The sequence below is a fragment of the Delphinus delphis genome, chromosome 2 (assembly GCF_949987515.2).
Source record: "Delphinus delphis chromosome 2, mDelDel1.2, whole genome shotgun sequence".
Taxonomy (NCBI): Eukaryota; Metazoa; Chordata; class Mammalia; order Artiodactyla; family Delphinidae; genus Delphinus; species Delphinus delphis.
In genome coordinates, this window is record NC_082684.1 from 157391351 (window position 1) to 157405465 (window position 14115).

The following is a 14115-nucleotide window of genomic DNA, read 5'->3' on the forward strand; positions in this document are numbered from 1 at the left end:
TTGTGGCTGTTCTCTGTTCCAGTGCAGAATCCAGAACAAATGAACGGATATAGAATATAGATATATCAGATCTGGCAGATACTGAGCAGCAGTGTAGCATAGGGACCACAGCATGGGCTTTGGGGCCAGAATGCCTGGTTCACATCCTGGCTCTGTCTGTCACTAGCTGTGTGGCCTTGGGAAGCTGTTTAACATTTTTCTGTCTCATTTTCCTCATCTCTGTTGTAGTTGAATCATAGTAATGACTTCATTAGGCTTTTAGAAGGGTTAAGTGAGTGAATGCATGTAAATGGCCTAGAATAGTGGCTGGTATTAAATAAGTGACCAATTAATGTGAGCTGTGGGGGGGGGGGTGTGTGTGTGTAGATTTCACCATGTGAGAGTAATTGCTTGGGTTTACACACACACACACACACACACACAAAGATATTTTTAATCATGGGAGTGAAAATTGAGGAAGGATAAAAATGGAAGAGAAGAAACGAAGGACCAAACAAAAGAGAAATTCAGAGAAAGGATTGGAAAGAAAGAAGCTGGGGCAGGGGGAAGGAGCAGTGTCTTTGGGCTTTCTTGACCCAAAGAAATGAGAGAAGTAACGTTAATCTCTAAGGTGTTTTAAATTTCCCAGACCTAAGGTTTACCATATAGGAAAAAAGTTAACTGTTCTAAAATGATATATGAATATTTAATGATGTCTTGAAGCTAATCTTTTTATCTATGTATTATTTGGAAATAGATGCAACTTTAAAGACCCACAATTTGGCCCAAGCACCGGGTGACCAAAAAAAAAAAAAAAGAAAAAAGAAAAAAGAAAAAAATGAAAAGAGAAGAAAAAGAACAAAACTTGCTTGATTGTGACACTTTCACCTTTAATTGAAGTAAAGAAAACCTCACTCCTCCTACAGTCAGAACATTAAATCATTTATTTGTAGGACAGGCAATAAAAAAAAAGGTATTTTAACATTTTTTTTTAAAAGTCTGTACTTTTAGAAGAATTGGAGGTACCATTGGAGACAGACATTCCAGGTCTTAAAAATATTTATCATGCTGACACACAATTAACAGGGGGGCTCTCATGTCCTGTTTTATAGTTGTCAGCTAATTTTGGAAACTGGCAAGCTGCACAGAAATAGATAGCTCTTGCTTCAACACATCCTAAAAAAAGAACTATTTGCATAGCTCAGGAGTGGGATGGGATAGGAGAGCATGAGGAAGAGCGCTTTCAGACAGCTAAGAAAAGTTGGCATCATTCTGTGTGCCCTGGCAAATGTTCTACACATTCAAAATTAAAGTTTTTAAGGAATGCTAAATAATCTAGGAAAACTGTGTAATACACGCGGGACACTTGTCTGCTTTTGAAAAGTACTTGTCTCTTCTGGTGTTTGTTTTTTCCTTTGATAAAATGGACTGTATAGCCCAGCTTCAAATTTGCAGAAAGCCTTCCTGTTTGTTCACATCGATGATTGATCCAGCAACTCTAGATCAAAGGGAAGCATTATTATTCCATTCTGGGACTTAGAGACCCCAGGAGGCAGAAGGAATTGCCCAAGGATATGCAACCTATCAGAAACTCACACCCTCTGTCATTTTGGTCTATTTCTTAGCCCCTAGGTCAATTCTGTTTCTCCAAACATATGACTTTGCTTTGTCATCTTTTTCATCATTATTTTCATTCAGTTTTTAGCATTCCGCTCTCTTCTTGAAATCAGATTATCTTGGTAATGACAACTAAGGAAAGAAAATTAGTGCAATTAAATTCCAAATATTGCTATAACAAAACAGGCATCTTAGAAAATTAAGAGACTGGAATTACCTGCCAGTAGATAATGTTTTGGGTTTTTTAACTTCCTATTTATTTATTTATTTTTAAACCTCTTTATTGGAGTATAATTGCTTTACAATGGTGTGTTAGTTTCTGCTTTATAGCAAAGTGAATCAGCTATACATATACATATGTTCCCATATCTCCTCCCTCTTGCGTCTCCTTCCCACCCTCCCTATCCCACCCCTCTAGGTGGTCACAAAGCACGGAGCTGAGCTCCCTGTGCTATGTGGCTGCTTCCCACTAGCTAGCTATTTTACGTTTGGTAGTGTATATATGTCCATGCCACTCGCTCACTTCGTCTCAGCTTACCCTTCCCCCTCCCTGTGTCCTCAAGTCCATTCTCTATGTCTGTGTCTTTATTCCTGTCCTGCCTCTAGGTTCTTCAGAACCTTTTGTTTTTTTTTTTTAGATTCCATATATATGTGTTAGCATACAGTATTTGCTAGGTCTATCCACCTCACTACAAATAACTCAATTTCATTTCTTTTTATGGCTGAGTAATATTCCATTGTGTATATCTTTGTGCCACATCTTCTTTATCCATTCATCTGGCAACGGACACTTAGGTTGCTTCCATGAGACAGTGTTTTATGGTTCTCTTGCACTTGTATTTATTGAGCGTCTAGTATGTGCCAGGCACTGAGTATTCAAAATTTTTAGTAAGACGTGACCTTTGACTTAGAGGAGCTTTCACCAGTGGAAAATTCGAAAGTATTCAGCAATTTATACTTTACATGATATCATTTATTGAGGTGTAAATGCTTGGAAAGAAGGATCAGGATTTAATTTTTCTTGGTGCCTCTGAAAGAACCCGGCACAGTGCGTGTTGAATGTATTGTAAGTGTTCAGTGAATATGTTGGATAAATAAATATTAGTGATGCAGATGATTTATGCTTAGAAAGTAATATTATTAATGGACATTGCAATCTATATAACTTCATTGGAAAAAACATGGTCTTTATAGCATCTTTTTTTCAGTGCACTTTATTTTTTAGAGCAGTTTTAGGTTTGTAGCAAAATTGAGGGGAAGGTAGAGCAATTTCCCATATGCCCCCTGCCCCCCACCCCACGCATGGCCCCCTACCTTATCAACACGCCCACCAGATGGTGCATTTGTTACGACTGATGAACCTACACTGACATGTTCTCATCACCCAGAGTCCATAGTTTACATTAGGGTTCACTGTTGGTGCTGTACATTCTTTGGGCTTGGATAAATGTTTAATAACGTGTGTCTACCAGTATGGTATCATAGGAGTAGTTTTACTGCCCTAAAAGTTTTTCGTACGGTATCTTTAAGTCCTCTCAATGGGGTTATGAAGGAACATTATCTGGATGAAGCATAGCATATTATGCTACGTTTATTTGCCTCAAGGGTTTCTTTACAAAAGGTATAAATTCATGAAGATGTGAATAATTCAGATGATTTGTTAGCAGTAATAAAGAGGTAAAAGTGATCAAGTTATTATTTTAAAAGCTCTGTGTTCTGATGATCTCACAAATGGCAATTGGTTGGTGAGTCCTTGCCACATTGCTGCTGCCGAATACAGTGGTTCTCTCTTTGTATTTTTTTTAAATCGTGCAGCTACGTGTTCTAATGGAATCATCAGGGTTTTTTGGTAACATCTTGTAATTTAAACTGTATTCACTCATTCATTCACGTTCACCAAAAATTACTTTTCCTATGAAGTAATGCCTGTCATTATAATGTAAATTTTTCAGAACGTGGTTGTATAAAATATAAATTTTCCCTTGCTGGTACTAAATATGTGGAGAGCATAACTTTTTTTCTAGCATTTGTCTTTTACCGTAAAGGCAAGGCTGATTGATGCCTTGAGTCTATGGATGAGAGGAATTCTGCATTGTCTTTTGTGTATAAATCACACCTGTAATTCACCATCTAGTAATTTCTAGTTTACTTTTTTTTGAATAAACTTATTTCTTTATTTTTGGCTGCATTGGATCTTCGTTGCTGCACGTGGGCTTTCTCTAGTTGCAGCGAGCAGGGGCTACTCTTTATTGCGGCGCGCGGGCTTCTCATTGCGGTGGCTTCTCTTGTTGTGGAGTATGGGCTCTAGGTGCGTGGGCTTCAGTAGTTGTGGCACACGGGCTCAGTAGTTGTGGCTCGCGAGCTCTAGAGCGCAGGCTCAGTAGTTGTGGCGCACAGGCTTAGTTAGCTCCACGGCATGTGGGATCTTCCCAGACCAGGGATCAAACCTGTGTCCCCTGCATTGGCAGGTGGATTCTTAATCACTGCGCCACCAGGGAAGTCCCTCTAGTTTACTTTTTAAGAGGAACAAGAACTTGGAGAAACTTGTAACAACCACGTCTTTTTTCTCCCCAATATTTATAGTTGTCTTGTCCCTAGACCTAATCTACCATCAGTTTTTCTTAAGCTTGTCAACTGAAAAAAAAATGCACAACCTAAAAGTTGAGAATTATGTTTTATTTGGTGGACAAAACTGAGGACTTAAGCCCGGGACACAACCTCTCAAATAGCTCTGAGGGACTGCTCCAAAGAGGGGTAAAGGAGGAGCCAGGGTATATAGGAGTTTTTACAACAAAGACCAGGTGTCGGAACATCGAAAGATTCCTGTTAATAAAGAAAACCAGATATCTCAAGTTAAGAAATTTAGCGTTTTACTATGTGTGGGAAGACGCAAGAGTCTGGACTCACTGAATTCCTTTGATAGGCACCTCAGCTATCCGGGGCCAGTGTCCTGTGCTTTCTCATCCTGAGTCTCCTCTGGGTATATCACCAGGGGTGGCTGCAGCTGGCTGACTGCAGGATGGTGGACATTCTGTTTCTATCCTGAGTTCCGTGAGGGCGGCTGTAACGTGATGGCTTGGTGGCTGCAACATCCTTTGTTCACTGATAAGGCAGGCAACATTTTTTCATTGATAAGCTACTTGTCCTTTTTAGTTTTTCCAAAGAACCCAACTTAGTTTTCATAGAAACAAGAACTTTGAATGAGTCCTAACGTAAACGGGTGGGGGAACAAACACAACATACTCCTGGTGAGTGTGCAAACTTAGGTGATGGGAGCAAAGTGAAACAGGCGCTCTGGAGGGGGCTCAGCCACTGTGTTTTTCCAAGAGAATGGAGATTGTTGGTTAATCCAGGAAGGTTTTAAAACGGAGGTCAGTTGCAGACCCTTGGACTCTGTTGCTCTGGTGCAGTGGTTCCCCACCAAGGGCAGGTTAGCCCCCAGAGGACATTTGGCAATGTCTGGAGATATTTTGATTGTCACAGTCTGGGAGGGGGGATACCACTGGCATCTAGTGGGTAGAGGCCAGGGGTGCTGCTAAACATCTGCAAAGCACAGGACGGTTCCTCACTAGAAAGGATTATTTGGCCTAAAATGTCATGATAGTGCCCAGATTGAGAAGTACTGCCCTACAGTGGTTTAATTGGATTTATGATAATATAAGTCCAACGTAGTTTTAAAAGATACCAGGGGAACCCATAATATTTAAATATGTATAGTCTGGGGACAAAAATCAAGAGTTAGAAGATTAGAAAGAAGAAAAGGTCATTGTACTTTAACTCTGGGATGCTCCTGTTACTGTGATCAAGCTCTAAATATAGATCTAACCCTCAAGGTCAACGAGAAGGTCAGAAAAGTTCATTAATTCATTCCTTACAAACTGAACAAATACTGATTGAGTCCTCATGTGTGTTGGTCTCAAGTGATGGAGTGATAAATAATAATATAGAATTCAAAAGATATTTCTGTTGTGATCCATGTTATAAAGGAAGACTAGAGGGAGGGGTGCTTCTTATCTGGGGGGTACCCACAATTCCATATTCTGTTTTAAAGAGAAATTTCTTAGGCAGGTACTAAATTCTTAGAAGAGTTGAATACATGTGAGGCCTTCAGCTGTGTAGTGGACAGTGCTTTCAACTACGGTTTTGTTGAAGGAATGGAAACATTCTCTCGAAAGCCAATAGCAATGAAGGCTGAAGGTTTAATACCATGTGGTTATTTAGGAAAGAACATTTCTATGGGAGCTGAAATTATAATCACTTATATTTTTAAGGCAGCATGGCTCCAGGGGAACCAGCATGTCCCTAAAGTGCCCAGGTGCTGTCACAGACAATAGGTGAGGGGGGGAGTTCTAGAAACCGGGAGGAAGTCCTGTATTTGGATCGACAAGATGAGTATGTAAAGACAATGTGAGTTTCAAGGTGAGATTCTTAACCCAGGGTTGACATATGAGCTTTCAGAGGTCCACGACAATTATAATTGTATACCACATTTTGTGTATATGTGTATGTGTGTATCATTTTTTTCTATGTAAGATGTTTGTATTTTATGAGATTCTTGTTTTTCTTTTCTATTATAATTACAAGATTTTGAATATAGCTCCCTGTGCTATACATGGGACCTTGTTGTATATCTATTTTATATATAGTAGTGTGTATCTGCTAATCCCAAACTCCTAATTTATCTCTCCCCACCCCTTTCCCCTTTGGTAATCATAAGTTTGTTTTCTATGTCTGTGAATCTCTTTCTGTTTTGTAAATAAGTTCATTTGTGTCATATTTTAGATTCCACATATAAGTGATATCATATGGTATTTGTCTTTGTCTGACTTACTCAGTATGACAATCTCTAGGTCCATCCATGTTGCTGCAAATGGCATTAGTTCATTCTTTTTTACAGCTGAGTAGTATTCCTTTGTATATGTATATATCACCTCTTCTTATGAGATTCTTAAAGCGATTACATGACATGAAGAATATTATGCACCACTGTTCCTAAGAATTATACCTTGCGTCCCTCAGTCTCAAGTTAAGCCCTCCTCCACTTTTAGAATATCTCAGCAGTAAGGCTGCATCTCCTCCTCCTTGCTTCCCATTCCTTCCAAGAACACATCTGTAATCAAAAGATAAGATACTGCAATTAGGAAAAAGTAAGCTCTGCAGTGTATCTCTGGTCGCTCTTACTCACGTGCTGCAGAGCTTCCCTCAGTGACATATCATTTGTGCCGTTTGAATTGTCATAGCATCTGCCTTCAACCATCCCAACTGGTCTGACATTACAACAAAGAAATGAAAAACAGCAATTTGCTACAAAAATAATTGGATTTTGTGTTGTACGTGTTCCCTCATAAACCTCAGGTGACAGAGATCAACACGAAGACACACCCTCCAATGAATTCGTTCCTAAGTGATTCTTGGAAAGAGAGTACAGTGTGCTTTGTTTCAGTGGAAAACATCCAGATGCAGTTTGGGACTCTCTTCCCTCCTATTTTCCTTCTGTATGTCATACATTTTAAAATTTGAATGTTTCAGACTCAGTTGAGCTCTACCACCAGAAAGCAGAGGCAGATATTTTGCATGTGTATAAAGTATCCTTGGGAAGTAACCATTGAAACATTTATGGGAATTAATCAGAAATGTGCTGAGTCGATTTTAGATTTCTAAACAGCTGCATATGCAATATCCTCTGCACCCATATGATTCCAGAATGCCCTGGCGCATTGGATTATGGTTTTATTAAACACATTTTTATAATTTACCAAAATAAGCTAATCATGCTTATCTTCTTTTTCTTCCAGAGAGACAACCACAGAATTAGCTGGAAGTCTACCAAGGTAAGCAGCACACTTTGCTTATTCTGTACGTGAGCTCTGATGCACCCCCTGACAGAAGACCTGTGTCGCCTTGGAGAGGTCTTCTTCACTTTCTCTTCCTCATGTTAGATTTTAAGACCTCATGCTTCACCATGTAAATGCCAGAAACGGTGTATGAGTCGCATATAAGTGATGTAACCAAGAGGTCATGAGGGTGATGTCCATATATGACTTAGAAATCATTCTCATCCCTTGGAAGTTATATCACATGTACCCATAAGTATATTGGAGCTATTTTCTCCGCAGAGCTCATAAACATGCCACTTCCTTCATTATATTCATGGTTATTGGTAATCTAAAGGCGCATTGAATTGTTTTTTTCTTCAGTATATTCATTAGTAGTATTGCGTTCAAGTGTTTATAGATTTGTGAAAATTTTGAGCTTCCTCTAGAGAACTTACATCATAGTTTTGATGATATATAAATGCATTTGTAATTCATATCATCATTTAAATACCTAGTTACTGTCTCACCAGGGAAAGAAATCAATATATAAATTGATCGATGTCTTTAACATATTTTGGATATCTTATGTCACTATATGAAACAAGAGATGATTGCGGGATGCCAATTATAGACAACTAGCCATCAGAAATGATTACCACTATTTATTAGAAGAAAGGAAAAAAAGTAAGAAAGGGAGTGGAAATGTTTTAAGAGATATTTTCCTGGGCATCACATACAGCACCTAGTACTGCGCCTGAGTCCTTGAAGGTGCTTGGTAACTGTCTGTGAATGAATTAATAGGGCATAGGGTTTTGCCTGGGAAGTGTTGGAAACAGAAGTCAAGAGAATCTCAAGAACCAGAAAAAGAAGAGTTTACAGAATGTGATGATGAACAGCACTAGGGAATCGAGGGAGGGTACATATTGTCACCATCTGTTCCAGGAGATAAGCACATTTGGTTGCTTTTTTTTTTTTTTAATGTAAAGAAAATCTTTGCTTATAGGATCATGATTAACATGGCTAAAAAACTGTTTACTGTGACCCAAATGTTTAAATTACTGTATGTCTTAATTCTTTGGATAACATCCCAAAGAAGCATTTCAACCGCGTGCTAGTTTACAGGGTTAAAAGTGTGCCTGTGTTCTGGTGTCCCAGTTGAGTTTGTTTGTCGTGGTGCTTTCACTCTGGAGAGAGTCCAGTGTGAAGACTGAGGCACCTTGTCGTTTTCTGGAAGAGAGAGAGTTGTGTATCTGCCCATGTTTGTGGTGAAGAAGTTAATCCCCAAATAATGGAATGAAGGATGACTTTTAAACTTTTCTAGAACGGCTAAGGAGTGGGCCACCCGCGTGTTGTCAGATGAGACCCACACGGAGCTGTAATCTTGCAGATTAAGAATTACTGAGATGTCTGCGAAATCTGGTGTGCACCCTGCATTCTATTAAGTACTGTTCTGTTGTGAATACCAAGTGGCAATTCCCACATTCGCCTCGAATGATCTGTTGTAGCTGGTTTATTACTGGAGGGAGTCTACTCTCTTCTTGAGTTTTGTGGGAGGTATTTTAGTAATGAGCCTACTTATTGTTTTTTTCCATGAATTTTTGTTACTCTAATATTGCATTGTGTTGAGAATAAACACGACACCAATCCCATTCTAACTTCGGTGTGCATTCATTGAAATATATGGTGGTAAGGGTGTGAATATGTCAGTTACTTCTCAATTATTCTTCTAATGTAGCTTCAGGTATTCTTTTGACTTTCTCTGGGGGCAGTTTGGGACATTATCCATTGACAGTTCTTTCTCTTCTTCACATTACCATGAATGTGATTATCTGATGATGAAAACTTCTCTTGCCGTCCAGACTGTTTCTTCTGTTAGCGTTTGTTTGTTTTACAGTCTTGTAGAATTCAGTCAGTTGTTCAACTTTCAGCCTTTTTTTTTTTTTTTCCTAATTTCTTCAGCCTGTCACTGGGAAAGTGTAAATGAACCCTGGAAAACCTTGGTGCGTTTAGAACAAGGCACCTGTCGTTAACTCGGTTTGTCATGTTGGCTAAAGATTAGCGGAACGTGACACGTTGGGGTTTTTATCCGTTTAGTCATAAAAGTGTGCTTACGCGGTGACATCTAGGAAAAGTGGAAAATTGCAATTCAGGCAACTGCCGACTTGTGATATGTGGCTGCAAAGGAAGACAGTGGTGTTTTATAGCAAGTTTATGCTTTGGTTTTCCTTGGCTTTGACTGTCTTGAAATTTTCTGAAAGGCCATTTATAAATATTGCACAGAGACGGGGTATTTCAACTTTAGTTGCTTTCCATAACTGGCCACCGGTTGATACTATTCTGTGAATGTGTACAAATCATACAGCAGTGGATTATGTATTGGTTGTTAAAAATGCATCGAGGTTGAGATGAGATATGTGTACAAGGTACTTGAACAGGCACCTGGTTTGTCTTTCATTACGATTGGTAACCTAAATGTGTCTATGAATTCTTGCCATTGCTGAAATTAAAGTCTGGTAATAATATGTCACCAGAAAAAAATTAGATTAGATGAGCAATGTGTAAAGCATTGTAATTATATTATAAATATTAAAACCGATGATCTTGTCGGGATTAAAACAAATATTTAAGCTGACTACATGTTCCGCTCATGCTGTCCTCTTAATCTTGAAGTGTTCTGGCAAAGGGATGTATGGGTCCATTTTCTTGAGCTGTGACAAGGATCATTTTTAATCTTACACATGACTCCGTGCTTTATTTTGCTGTAGCAAAGGACAATTGTTTTTCTCCATTGCAAGCATGCCTTTCAAGACCTTTTTCAATGGTGCAAGTTTTTGGTTTAGGTAGATGTGTTTTAATTAAATCATGGTAAAATCCCAATTGTTCAAATGGAATGGAGGCTAAACTAAAATAGTTATGATAAGCTGGGGTTTTAATATAAAGGATGACTATACAGAGGAGAACTTTATTTTGGATAGCAGAGTAAAGGTGTAAACAAGGTGTATATTAACAGAGGTTTTACTGTTATCCTGCCAATATGAGTGGCTGTTTTTGAAAAAGAGAGAGCATTTTAATTCCTTAAACATAGTCTCCTGTTTCTCAGCATAAACGAAACAATATAGAAAGTACAGCTATTTAACAGACCTTATAGGAGCATCTTACAGACTACAGTGGAGATTCATGAGCAGTTTTTATTTTATTTATTTTTTTCCCGCGGTACGTGGGCCTCTCACTGTTGTGGCCTCTCCTTTCGCGGAGCACAGGCTCCGGACGCGCAGGCCCAGCGGCCATGGCTCACGGGCCCAGCCACTCCGCGGCTTGTGGGATCCTCCCGGACCGGGGCACAAACCCGCGTCCCCTGCATCGGCAGGCGGACTCTCAACCACTGCGCCACCAGGGAAGCCCCATGAGCAGTTTTTAAAGCTCAACACCCAGAAGTCAGGATGCTCTTTGAAAAACATTAAGTATTGGTAAATGAAGCTTACAATAATTAAATATGTAAATAAGATGCGATTTTTTACTGGATTTTAGCAGAAACCAGTGGAGGCAGGGGCCAGAGATTAACGTTATAAAAGAAACACTTAACCCTTTTTCTTCTATTTTAATCCAATAACTTGATCTTTTTTCTATGCCTCCTCAGAGGGGATTAGGAAACAAGTACTCATTGGAGCAGTGGAATACCCAACGACTAGAAATCACTGTACACCATCAGATTATTATTTGCGCTTCTCTACCAAGAAGTTAGAGCTACTTGGTTGGTGTGACTCTCAGAGAGAAAAGTCATGACGTGGCAGTTTCACTTATGGAGTTTTGGTCTTCAGTTATGGGTCTTTGTTATCTGAAATTTGAACTCCACAGAGTCCATGCAGTGGGAGGGCAAGACTGAACTCTCTGATTGACCAGATTTCTCAGTCATGGTTATCACTGGTCAGGTAGCAGCAAGGGGCAAACGTGGAGACGAAGAGAGTCAAAGCAATCGGCCAGCTCAGCTTTCCACTTGTGCTCTGTGGGCTCAGTTAGGTGTTCACTCCGCTGTGGGGGGCTTTCGTAGGTGACAGAATCTCGTATTTCTCATTGTCCTCAATTAAGGTGCTATCTTCTGAAAGAACTTGAAAAATTAGAAGATGAGAATGTTGGTGACACCAAAAGCAAAGGCAACAAAAGCAAAAATGAACAAGTGGGACTACATCAAACTAAAGAGCTTCTGCACAGCAAAGGAAACCATCAACAAAATGAAAAGGCAACCTATGGAATGGGAGAAAATATTTGCAAATTATATGTCTAATAAGGGCCTAATATCCAAAAATATGTAAAGAACTCACACAACTCAATAGCAAAAAAATCCAACAATCTGATTTTTTAAATGGACAGAGGACCTGAATAGACATTTTTCTAAAGAAAACATACAGATGGCCAACAGGTACATGAAAAGATGCTCAGCTTCACAGATCACTGGGGAAATGTAAACCAAGACCACAATGAGCTATCACCTCATATCTCTTAGAATGCCTCTCATCAGAAAGACAAGAGATAACGAGTGTTGATGAGGGTGTGGAGAAGGGGAATCATCATGCCCTGTTGGTGGGAATGTGAATTGGTGCAGCCACTATGGAGAACAGGATGGAGGTTCCTCAAAAAATTAAAAATAGAACTACCATATAATCCAGTGTTACCACTTCTGAGTATCCAAAGGAAGTGAAAACAGGATCTCAAAAAACGTCTGCACTCCCGTGTTCATTGAAACAGTATTCACAATAGTCGAGACATGGAAACAACCTAAGTGTCTGTCAGTGGATGAATGGATAAAGAAGTTGTGGTGTATACGTACACTGGAATATTATTCGACCATGGGAAAGAAGGAATTCTGCCATTTGTGACACCATGGAGAGAGCTTGAGGGCATTGTGCTAACTGAAATAAGTCAGACAGAGAAAGACAAATACCGCATGGTATCACTTATGTGCAGAATCTAAAAAAAAGTCAAACTCATAGAAGTAGAGAGTGGAAAAGTGGTTGCCAGGGCCTGGGGCTGGAGGAAATAGAAAAAAAGAATGTTGGTATATCCAGGCCAACCTTTTACTAAGTAATCTAGAACTGATGAGCATTTCCTATCTTCTTTATAATCCCTAAGAAAGAACAATTTTCTCAAATTCCCGGGACCCAGGTCTGGTGCAGTTTGATATTTACAACGTCTGTCATTTATTCATTAATTCAGCAAAGGTGCATCGAACGCTAGCTGTATGCCAAAAATGGTTATAGGCTCTGTGGTGGAAAACAAACTGAGCATCATCTCTTCTCTTAAGTAGTGTAGTCTAGTGTAGCAGGTACAGATAATCACAGTGCTAGGTGAACAGTGTTTAATACCATAAGAGAGGTTGAAAGTCATATAAATAAACAAAAGGCGCCAAGGGATTTCAGCAGCAAGATGGGATACCGCTGATTGGAGGAAGCGAGGACAGCATCGTGAGTCAACCTCCTGAGCAGGACTTGGACAGGCAGGTCAGGTTTGAGCACGTGGCGGTGGAGGGGGCTGTGCGCTCCACACAGAGAGCACATCATCACCCAGGGGAGGTGTGCAGGGACTGTGTGCAGGGAACAGGAAGTGGTGCCATCTTGTTGGATGGAATGCAGAGGCATGAAGAGCTGCTTGGAGGATCACTGGTTGATGTGAAGGGTTTGGACTCCAGTTTGAGGAGCTGTTATTCTCTTTGATACTGTTCATCCAGGGAGTGTTCTAAGCTGTTGCTTACAAAGAGTCATCTGGGCAAATTGATGGAATGGATTTGGGGAAAGAAAAAACAGTTGACATCCTCCACATGGGACCCCATGGTACTCCCAGACCTTATCATTCCTAGAGCTCCCCTGTCTCAGATTCACTATTTGGCTAACAGTAGAAGACAAGCCTTCTGGTTTAAGTGATTGTTTTCCAAACCTTACACTGCCCAGTTTCCTGCTTCCAGCACCCACCATCATACTGCACACCGACTCTGAGGCCACACTTGCAGTTGGTAAGAAGTATTCTTCCCTGCTCCAACCCGCACCTCCTAATCTTTTACAGTGTATCCCCCACTCATAGTCTATGACTAAATTCTTTCCTGCATGAATCTTTCTCTTACAGTATCTTTATTATTTTTCCCAGGTTGAATCCATTTCATAAAAGGCACTGTAGCAGTATCAGGGTGGAAACTGCATATTGAGTTTGTAGCTATAGTTCAAGAGGTCTGAGAAGACCCAAGGTTAATGTGGTGCCCTGGTGTATTCTCTTCCTCCTCTGCCATCCTCAGCATCTTGGGTATGATGTGCCTCATGCTCACAATATGACTGCCACAGCTCCAGCCATCACATGGAGACACAGCTCCAGCCATCACGTGGAGACATGACCACATCTAGTGAAGAAGGGCATTTTTTTTATCATGTATTTCTATTTTAGGAAAGAATTTCTTGCCTATGCCTAAGCTCTTATGGAGGGGAAATTGGGTTTCTGGTATTGGCAGCCTTTATAATGGGAGTCATGTTCTGCCATCAAGAAGAAAGGAAGGAGTCAGGGTAGGGGGAAGATGGCTTTATGTATGTAAGGAGTGGTATCTGCCACAAGAACTCTTCTCTCACTTAACCCTCAGCCTATTCCAGCTAGGCTTCTGACCCTTTCATACAGTCCTGGTCAAGGTCAACAGCAACCTCCACCTAACAAAATCCATTGGCCGGTT

General features: G+C 40.1%; 1 protein-coding gene across 2 annotated transcripts in view; it reads left to right on the forward strand.

Moving 5' to 3' along the window:
- CELF2 (CUGBP Elav-like family member 2) overlaps nucleotides 1-14115 on the forward strand; it is an 829766-nt gene that overhangs the window by 424070 nt on the left and 391581 nt on the right. For both annotated transcript variants that reach the window (XM_060006033.1, XM_060006031.1), the window contains one exon: nucleotides 7392-7427. The gene's annotated coding sequence lies outside the window, so the exon portion shown is untranslated. Of the gene's footprint in view, nucleotides 1-7391; nucleotides 7428-14115 lie in introns of those variants that run through there.